Source organism: Agrilus planipennis, unplaced genomic scaffold (genome assembly GCF_000699045.2).
Source record: "Agrilus planipennis isolate EAB-ADULT unplaced genomic scaffold, Apla_2.0 scaffold56, whole genome shotgun sequence".
Lineage (NCBI taxonomy): Eukaryota > Metazoa > Arthropoda > Insecta > Coleoptera > Buprestidae > Agrilus > Agrilus planipennis.
The window spans coordinates 876,555-887,045 of record NW_020438870.1 but is presented as its reverse complement, the minus strand read 5'-3'; the positions used below and the strand labels follow the sequence as shown (position 1 = coordinate 887,045).

The 10,491-nt window shown below is 35.4% G+C and overlaps 1 long non-coding RNA gene across 1 annotated transcript in view; it reads left to right on the top strand.

Moving 5' to 3' along the window:
* Positions 1-10,491, top strand: part of LOC108732662 — a 233,703-nt gene that overhangs the window by 72,357 nt on the left and 150,855 nt on the right. The window lies entirely within an intron of this gene.

The window sequence follows — 10,491 nt, the reverse complement described above, 5'->3', positions numbered from 1 at the left end:
CTATAAAAACAAAAGCCAGAGCTGATAAATGTTGATTACTTTTTTTTTGTAGATTTATTTTTGAAGAAGTCGCTGTATATAAATATAATTAAAAATATGTTATGCGTATACGTGTAACACTTATAATTTTAAAAAAGTAAAAAAAAATAGAAATTGTTAATTATTTATCATTATTTCGTGTTAACAAAAAAGCTGTAGTCTGCACTATACATTCGAAATAAAAATCTGGATCACACTTTTACAAAAGACTTTAATGGTAGGTGTGAACACTAACCTTTTCGCTTCGCCGTGCAGTTGATTAAGTAGTCTGCGGACGAGGTTGTTTGTACTTCCAACCGACCGACGCAACGGGGGTTGAACAATCACTATTTATTGACTAGGTGCTATGTACATAAATGTATATGTACATGTAGTGAAATTGCTTTAGTAAATTAGCAGCTTGCGAGATTGCGTCGCGACGCGTCGACTGCAGACCGGGAATTTGCCGGCCGGCTTTTGCACCATCCGAACATCACCCTCTGCTGCGTCTGTAAGGGGCGCGGGCGCGCATTGCAATGCCACCCCTGCACGATAAAAGGTAAATTGATCCACCACACTCGAATAAAGAACTGTGCATGTATTGTATATATATATGTTATAATCAACGTAATTAATCTATATATTATTATTCGTAATACCCATTTTGGAAAAACGTTTTAACACAGCAGAATTAATCACAATATTTAGCTATTTTGCATAATATCTAGTAATACTCGAATAAAGTAATAAAATGCAATAAATCTTTGTTCATTTTGTATTACAGTTGAAGTTGAAATAAATACTTACCCAATAATTAATAGTTTAGATAACTCAACCGGTGAAAACCGACAAAATCAATTAAAACTGTTTTTGACTAAGGTACACGGCAATGGCAACACTCACTTCGTGAATGTTGTCTTTTCCTACTGTAACCTTTGGGTCTATTGATGTTAAGGGCAAAAGGGATTGTTGTGCAACCATTTCAGATCACAGACATTAAAATAAGATGCTTCAGATGTTATTTTGGAGATGTGGTATGGAATATTAAATTGAAATTTTCCAAAATTGATTTAATTTTAAATTCAAATGTTACATGTTTTTATTGTTGATTAATAGTTTTCTTTTAATAATTTCGAAGGAGTGTTATAATAGTAAACCAGTAATTGTATACGGTTTGGAGTTGTATGATTTCTTTTTTTTATATTAAAGGTTAGGTTTTGGTTGATCCTCTCGACTTTTTGTTATTTTTTATCTACATGTAAACATCACAAGTCTCATTTGTGTGCAAGTCCGTACCATTTTTTATTAGATGGAGCTGATTACTGTATCTCAAATTTTCACAAAGCTCTGTTTGTACCTAACAAGTATCTAATATTAATAGAATAACTATCTTCCGATACTAAATATCTTAATGGTTTAGACGTAGGCGAATGATTACATTTTTTTATTACATCTGTTACCTTTGTAGTCAAATCAACAACTAATTATTATCACGTCTGATCCAGAAATAGACTAATGTTATTCGGTAATATTAGGATACGATATGATACGAGACGTAGTATTTATTTAAATTAACGCATGTAAGCCATACTTAATTTGTTTATTCAAAAGTATGGCCAATTATTTCTATGTCTAATCTGGCATACTGGCTGCTAATGACTTTTTTACGTAATCGTAGTTAAGCATGGATCCTCAGAATTAATTTATTTATTTTGATAAAATTTCTTAGTACTTAATGTTTAATAGTGCAATTACGTAATTAATTGTTTTTCTCATCAAACAACGTGACGAGGATCTGTTATTAGACGTTACTTATTAAATAGTTCATTGCTCTATCTATCTATGGATGAAGAATTTCGATTATATCCGACATGATTATAAGATATTGTAGAAACAGAAATACGCCATAAACTAAAGGAATTTCATTACTTGACATCTATTTCGTAGTAATTAGTGGAACATTTTGATGCCCAAAAAGTATTAGATATATTAATTTTGTTGCATAATTATTCAACGTTTTTGTAATTTTTCATTAGTGATTTACTTATTGTATAGAGCGAGATTGTGTGCTAGTACATGTAGCAGTAAATTAGAAGAAATCGCTGATTTTGGGCATCTTTGCAGTCAGATAATGCAGGATGGATGGAGTAAAAACGATATAACAGAAAGGATAACGTACAGTCGAATCGCCTTTAACAAAAAGAAGTCACTTCTATGCTCGCGAACGGTAAATTTAGAAATTCGGAAAAGATTGTTAAAGGTGCATGCTTAGAGCATGGCTTTGTACGGATGTGAAACGTGGATAGTTGGCGCGGCCGAAAAGAAAAGGTTAGAAGCGTTCGAAATGTGGTGTTGCAGGCGAATAGTAAGGATGCCGTAGATAGAGAAGGTTAGAAATGAAGAGTTATTAAAAAGAACAGAAGAACAAGCATGAAGGGTAGTTAGGGACCCTAGACAAAAATTTTCAGTCTCTCTCCACTCTCTCAGAGTATTTCAGAGTCATTCAGCATCTCTCACAGTCTTTCACAGTCTCTCAGTTATTGCCTAGGTGTTTTTATGGATTTCTCACAGTCTATGTATGAGAGATTGAATGAATAAAACTGAAATATTGAGAAACTCGAGTCTCTCGTAGAAAGACTGGGATCTTTGAAATATGTTGAACTTTTTTAACCATGTCTATCGAGACATCACTATGAGGGATTCGAGTCTCTCGTTGAGAGATTCGACTCTCTCGTTCAGAGACTAGATTCGAAATGAGGATCTCTCTATGAGCGACTCGAGTCTCTCGTTCACAGACGCTAAACAGTTTTTTTAACAGTCTCTCGACAGTCTCTCTCAGCGACACCAGAGAGACTCGATGAGAAACACAGAGACTCGAGTCTCGCTTTCACAGACTCTGAGAGACTGAACATTTTTATCTCGGAAGACATATGAGGAGCAGAATCAGGCGNTGAATGAATAAAACTGAAATATTGAGAAACTCGAGTCTCTCGTAGAAAGACTGGGATCTTTGAAATATGTTGAACTTTTTTAACCATGTCTATCGAGACATCACTATGAGGGATTCGAGTCTCTCGTTGAGAGATTCGACTCTCTCGTTCAGAGACTAGATTCGAAATGAGGATCTCTCTATGAGCGACTCGAGTCTCTCGTTCAGGGACGCTAAACAGTTTTTTTAACAGTCTCTCGACAGTCTCTCTCAGCGACACCAGAGAGACTCGATGAGAAACACAGAGACTCGAGTCTCGCTTTCACAGACTCTGAGAGACTGAACATTTTTATCTCGGAAGACATATGAGGAGCAGAATCAGGCGTTAGGAGGAGGAAATAGTTTATGATGTGGGATGTTCTAATTTTAGGGCAAATACGAAGACTAGCTTAGGATAGAAAAGAATGGAGTTGCGTCTCTAACCTGTCTTACTTCCTTATGATGTAGATGACGATGAATGTTGTATGTACAAAACATTTAGTTTTCATCGGAAAGCAAAAGTATCTACTTAATGGAAATTCAAGATCTTTGTTGGAGGTGCTATTACACCCTTTAACTAACTTTCCATTCAATTTCGCACGAGAAGAAGACATCGTAATGTTTTCATATTTTAGAATTTTGCTTTTGATCAATTCTCGTTGATTATTTGAAAAGCATGTCAGTCCTGATTCTTATACTTATTACAACGACTAGAAGTCCTTCTGTTGTATTGATTCACAGGGGCGTTTATAAACTTTTGTATAAGTGCGTTTCAGTTAACTCGAAACTTTTATTAACTTCCGCGAAATGGGTTCCTCGACACAATATTGTTCCCCATTTAATTTTAACATTAACCAGAACTGAGCCGTAGGAAATTCAAATAAAATTAGTCTTGGAGATACGACAAAAGCCCCTCCAACGATGCCAACTCATCACTACCCCATTATCTCAGTTTCCATGCTTTATGGGGCTATCGGTGTAATCGATACTGACGCTGAAGCTTCTTTATTAAGCAGAAAGTTGTTTTTAGGCCGATAGCATCCAAAGGATGGATACGTAATTGTTTAGTCTACTTCTACTACTGCTTTAATATAAATATATAAATTTAAATTTTATTCAACGATTTGGGAAGTATAGCTAGTTCAAAATCTCATGAACCGGACCCCATCGCATTCATAGTGTATATTGATTCGATTGTTAACCATCATATGTCTCGCTATACTACCAGAGAGTGAACTTTAGATAAGCCGTTAACAGTGACTGTCAATGATTCCTATGTGCCGTAATAAGTCGTTGAATAATTGATAAATATTTCATGCCTAAAGTATCAATTTTGAAAAATCTTGTAAAGTTATTACCAAAAACCGAATATAAAGTGTCACCTTAAACACCCTGTACCTTTTTCCACGGTAACATTTTATTCGGGCATGTTTGGTTCAAGTAACCTGTCTTAATAGTTATGACTCACCCTGTATATGAGTGCTAGGTGCAGAAATGCTTGTTATTGAATATTGGAAAGCGTTTTCGCGTGTAGTCGGTAGAACGAAGACGTCCCTCGACTGCAGACGACGCTGAACAAATAAATACGCATCGTAAAGGCGTCGTCCTTGATAACAGCAGCGCAAGTGGCAGCAACGCTGTTACGATAGATGGGGTTGTTGACGGTAGCAACATCCCCGATGAGACTTACTTAGATTTCGAAGACGTAAGTCTACTACAAAAGCAACAGGAACTAAAGAACGTGATGGGACGGTTCAATAACCGCAGACTCCGGCGCCGCGACGCTGTCCCGTATACTAACATATGCAGTATTGGGACAAATGTTTGTTCCACGAAAATTACATTAGGTTCAAGGAAATTAAAAACAGAAGGTTTCGTTCTTTATCAAATACATTGTTAAATATAAAAATTTCAAAAACGTCTAAGGAGTTTCTTAAAATCATTAAAATTTAAACAATTTTGTGTGGTCGATTAGTGGGGCGATTTCTAGGGGTAATAACTTTTAACACCCGTCTATCGATCGGTACTAATATCATAATCATTAACAACATGGGAAGGAAACCAATTGTTTGGTATCGTTGTGGCTTTTTAACCTCCGGTTACACCAAAGTAATGGTTACAAAATAATTGGAGAATTAAAATAAGACAGTAACTAAAGGTAAAATGCATCGAATCAGAACATCAACCTAGCGAAGGAAAAGTGCCAAAATACAGTAATGACCCAAATACGAATCGAAGAACTTGCTAATAAAGCTGATACACTATTTCAGCGATCAATGGCTAAAATACTGAAGATATAAGACCCTTGGCAAGACCCTTACTGATTAAATGACAAGAGTATTACCGAACGTCACCAAATGTCACTGGTCTTGTACAAGTTGTTCTATCAAAAGTGGAAAAACTATGTCACTAGCGTTGACGTCTGGGTTTTCATTGATAATTGCAGTGGCAAACGTTAAACTCAATCAGTGAATAGAGATTAGAAGAGACTAAGAACGAAAAAACTACGAAAGAAGGGGAGTCACGGAAAGGAATTCGTGGTTTGGGTTAGGGTCTCCTTTAACTGTAAAGCACGTTTTCATTTTGTTGAACCTAAACCTCAGTTCAACTCTTGTTACAATATCAGCAATATTTTAGAGATGCTCTTGGCGTAAGATGTGCTTCCACTTTACTCCAAAACAATTTTAAGGTATTACAAAGTTGAATGAAATTTATTTCGAAAGCTCAATGGATTCCTCGGAAGTCCCAATAGATTATAGCTTATGAGAAGAAGTGGGGTAAAGAATATGGCGGTTCAAAATCATAGACACTGCCCATTTTAAAAGAGTTCTTTAAAAGACTTGGAAGGAATTACTTCAAGATTTTATCAATAAAACACGTGAATCGTGGCCAACATTGGTTTATCAAACATGAAACGTATTTTAGCCTATTTAAACGGTTCTATATGGAATTCTGGATTTTATTGTATTATCTACTTAAAATATTTTAAAGTAGTTGATAAAGTATAAAACCTTCTGTATTCGAGTAAAGCTCCTACGTGATCAATCTTCTTTTTTATCATCATCATAAGGTCGTCAGTTCTAATATTGGTTGGACACGCTCCTCCACTCCTTTCCCTATCCTGAGGTAATCTTCGCATTTCCCTTAAACTAAAACATTCCATATCCTTTACTGTTTCTGCTTCTAATATGTCTCTGACTAGCCCATCCTACCAACCCATCTCGTCTATTTCTTATTGGCTTCAATAGAGTCCTCCTTTCTCCTATTCTTTCTAATACCTCTTCATTTCTAACCTTCTCTATCCACGGTATCCTCATCATTCGCCTGTAACACCACATTTCGAACGCTTCTAACCTTTTCTTTTCCGCCGCGCCCACTGTTCATGTTACGCACCCGTACAGCGTTGCACTCCAGATGTACACCTTTAATCGAATTTCAAAATTAACTGTTTACGAGCATAGAAGTGACTTCTTTTTGTTGAAAGCAACTCGACCCTGCGCCATCCTCTATTTTATATCTCTACCTTTCATCCTTAGTTATCTGACTTCCTAGATACCGAAAATCAGTCACTTTTTCTAATTTTTCGTCTCTTATGTTTATATTCGCTCTTTCCCTACCTATTCTTCCCTTTTTTTTATAGTTTATAAAATCTCATTCACATTATCACGTAAATCAATACTTTTCAAATTTCAATGCATATAAAGCTTGCATAGTTGCAAAATAATTTTTCTCTTACGTTAGTTAGATACAATTCCTTTACTGATAACGGAATAGGTTCATTTGGGCTCATGTTTCTATTAGGCTTTTTTTGTTAAAACAACTGGGTTCATTGTTTGAAAATATATTTTTCTCGAGTGTGTTTCCGTCGAGTGTGTAGGAGTACGTCGTATTACCTACCATCTCTAACGTCGACGACGTGAACGGCGTCAACGGCGTCGTTCCCATTGCGAAACTTAGGGTTCGGCGCCTCTTCTCTTGGCACTTGACGAGGTCGGGGTCGGGGCTGAGAGAGGCTGTATAATCAAATTGCCGAGGCGACCTTAAGAAAGGGACGACCCTGATTCGTCTCGTTCCCCTATTCGAAGGGAGGAACCACTCTTCGTGCTCTCGTATATTCGATAATAAATCCTGCTTTTGCTGGTACTACAGGAAAATATGTACAAATTCGGATAAATATCGAATTTATCTTGTAGGCAATAGAAAATAATAACAGTGGTGTGCCGTTTGAGATTACAATACCTGCGGATTTCAATTTAAGTTCAAGATGTCTTGATACATTACTCAAGACTATTGCAAGAATTATTTGTAATAAAATAAATTAAATTTTGGGCCCTCCTGATTTATACGAACAGTTTAGTTTAAAACGTCGCAAAATTTTATTTTTTCCAAATCGACTTTTTAATTAAGGTGTGATAGGTTAAAAAAATTATCTGTAAATGATCTTTTCCAAAATACATACAATTGCCTCAGCTTTAATAAGTTATTAGTTGTTGTTTAAATATTTTGACAAACAATAGCATTAAAATAAAAAGAAAAGCGTTTTTTAATCATCGAAGCACCTATATTTTCCTAAAACTCTCTATTTGCCCCATTGAATCGCAAATTACATAATTAGAGAAAATGAGGAAAACCTAAACTAACCTACCCTACCTACATACCCTTAAAAATAAATATGAAATCATGCTTCTTTTGAATTATTGGTTTTATTTTTAGTTAGTTTAAATTGCCCTGATTTGAAAATGATCAAACATCTTCTTCTCTCTGTAATTAAATAATTAAATCGGAAAGATATTTTTGATGATTGATAAACCTTTTTTTTCTTGTTTTAATACTACTTTTTCTTAAAATGCTTAAACGATTAATAATATATTACAGCTATAAAATACCGCCAGAGAAATTTCAAATTGTTATTTCAATTCAACGCATTTTTTGTTTATATCATTACAAATATAACTAGTTGTTTAAAACCACTGTAAGTACTTATTGAAATACTGCATTTTAATAAAGCAGAAATATCGGCAAATGGCGAGAATTTAAATAAATAACGGTAAAAAAAATAAATGTGTAAGTATTAATGAATCAGGAATACAATTATGCAAAACGATACAACTGTTACTAGATAATTACGATACGTTGGGTCAATTTGGATATTTATAAACTTTATAAAGCATTACTGACAATTTTTTTTGTGCAGTTGTGCGGTAGCGATTGTAGGCTACAATTAATTTTTTCATGTTTCCGCAAGATTCGATAATAAATTTGGAATCAACTTTAGAAGGCTATCATTCTTACATATCACACGCACGACGTAGAAGTCTTATTACAATATTTGTACGGTTGACCTTTGACTATCTTCATAGACATTTTAATCATATTCGATTCAAATGGTTCCTACTAATGAAGAAAAGGCTGAAAACAATCATAATTTCGATAATAGAATTACACCAATTTCATTATCATAAGGTAGTCAGACTGCTTGGACACGTACCTCCTCTCTTTCCTATCCTGAGTTAATTTTCTCATTTCCTTAAACAATCCACATCCTTAACTATTTGCGAACAGTAATCTAATATAGGTCTACCTCTACCCCTCTTAGCTCCTGTTTCTGCATCTAATATGTCTCTGACTAGACCTTCTTGCCTGAGAAAGTGTCCTACCAACTTATCTCATCTATTTCTTATTGACTTCCAAAGAGTCCTCTGTTCTCCTGTTCTTTCTAATACCTCTTCATTTCTAACCTTCTCTATCTACGGTATCCTCATCATTTGCCTGTAACACCACATTTCGAACGCTTCTAACCTTTTCTTTTCCGCCGCGCCCACTGTTCATGTTACGCACCGGTACAGCGCCGTACACCAATTTACTGTATTAAGAAAAAGTAGAAAAATTGGTCTAATAGAACCTTTAAAAATATATAAACTTCTAGCTGACTTTTACTGTACACTGTAGAAAATATTTTGTTAAACTTGCATTTCATTAACAACATGTTTGAAGTTAATTATTTGTAGTGAATTTTAACGGCAATTTGTTGGAGAATATACTAAAAAAGACGGAGGAAGTTTTGTAAATATAAACTTTTAATTCCCGCATTGTAAAACGATAATTATGAAATATTAATTTTTCTGGTTATTTATTATCACTTGTAATACAAATTATTCCGTTGAATTTAGCTATCACAATACTACCACAGTATGACACAATTATACTATGCATGCCACAATGGCACTAAAATGTATGCAGTCTCATTTCGATCGTTAGTCTTTGAAGTCACCTAATTTCTTATCCAAGTGGGAAGTAAACTATAAAGTTTTATACAGAGAAATGTATGATGTACCTTTTAAGTATACTTTGATGAGGATACCGTGGATAGAGAAGGTTAGAAATAAAGAGGTATTAGAAAGAGTAAAAAAACAGAGGACTCTATGGAAGTCAATTAGAAATAGGCGAGGTAGGTTGGTAAGACGCCTTTTCAGGCATGAAGGTCTAGTCAGAGACATATTAGAGGATATTAGGAGGAGTAGAGGTAGACCTAGATTAGATTACTGTTCGCAAATAGTTAAGGATATGGGTTGTTCTAGCTTTAGGTAAATGCGAAGATCAGCGCACCCTAGGAAAGAGTGGAGGTACGTGTCCACAGTCTTAGGACTGACGACCTTATGATGGTGGTGGTGGAAGGTTTTTTAAATAAACATTTGCTTCACAGCAGATATATATTTTTCGGTTTATTAAGGGGATCGTTTTGGTATGATGCGCAGTATATTCAGTTTTGAATAGAAGCACCTTAGTAATGTAGTAGTAATGTAGCAAATTTCTACAGATGACGTTCGCTACGCTGTCTGCCGTAATTTATGAAACGCTCTGTATAAAGACAAGAGTTAGAGTTTGTCTCTTAGTAACAATCTTATGCGTATTGTTGAATTCATAAAAGCCAGATGTTAAATCAACAATAATTCTTAATAAATGTTATTAGTTTTAACAAAATAATTAGCGAATTTAGCATTACACGATTGTTAATTTCACGACTTCTAGCAATCTCATAAACTCGATATGTGTCGATTGGCAGTGCCGGTAGGCAAGTAATCTGACTGGGAAAAAGGATTTGCTTTTGGAATGTCTAATCAGTGATGGAGACCGGTACTAGAGGAGATCCAGGAGCCCCAGGTGGTTTTAGGTTGGATAAAACTTTTAAACTTTTGAGTGTTTCATTCCCACCAGCTACTAATATAGGTGGACGGGTAGTCCCTCCGAATTACGCCCGAAGATAGGGCGGAAGGCCCTTTTGAGCCTCCTTTCAGGAATCGTGGGAATGGGTGGGTGGTGGTTCGAGTGAAAAAGATGAAATGGACGAATTGAAGACAGAAGAGAATGAAAGATTATTTGTGGAGTATTACTAGCATTTGCCTAAGTGATCCAAGGAAACCGCAGAAAAACTTGGACCAAGGCAGACGGGCCCGAAATCGAACCGGCGTCCTCCCGAATCCTAAGCAATGGTCTAAATCTTTATG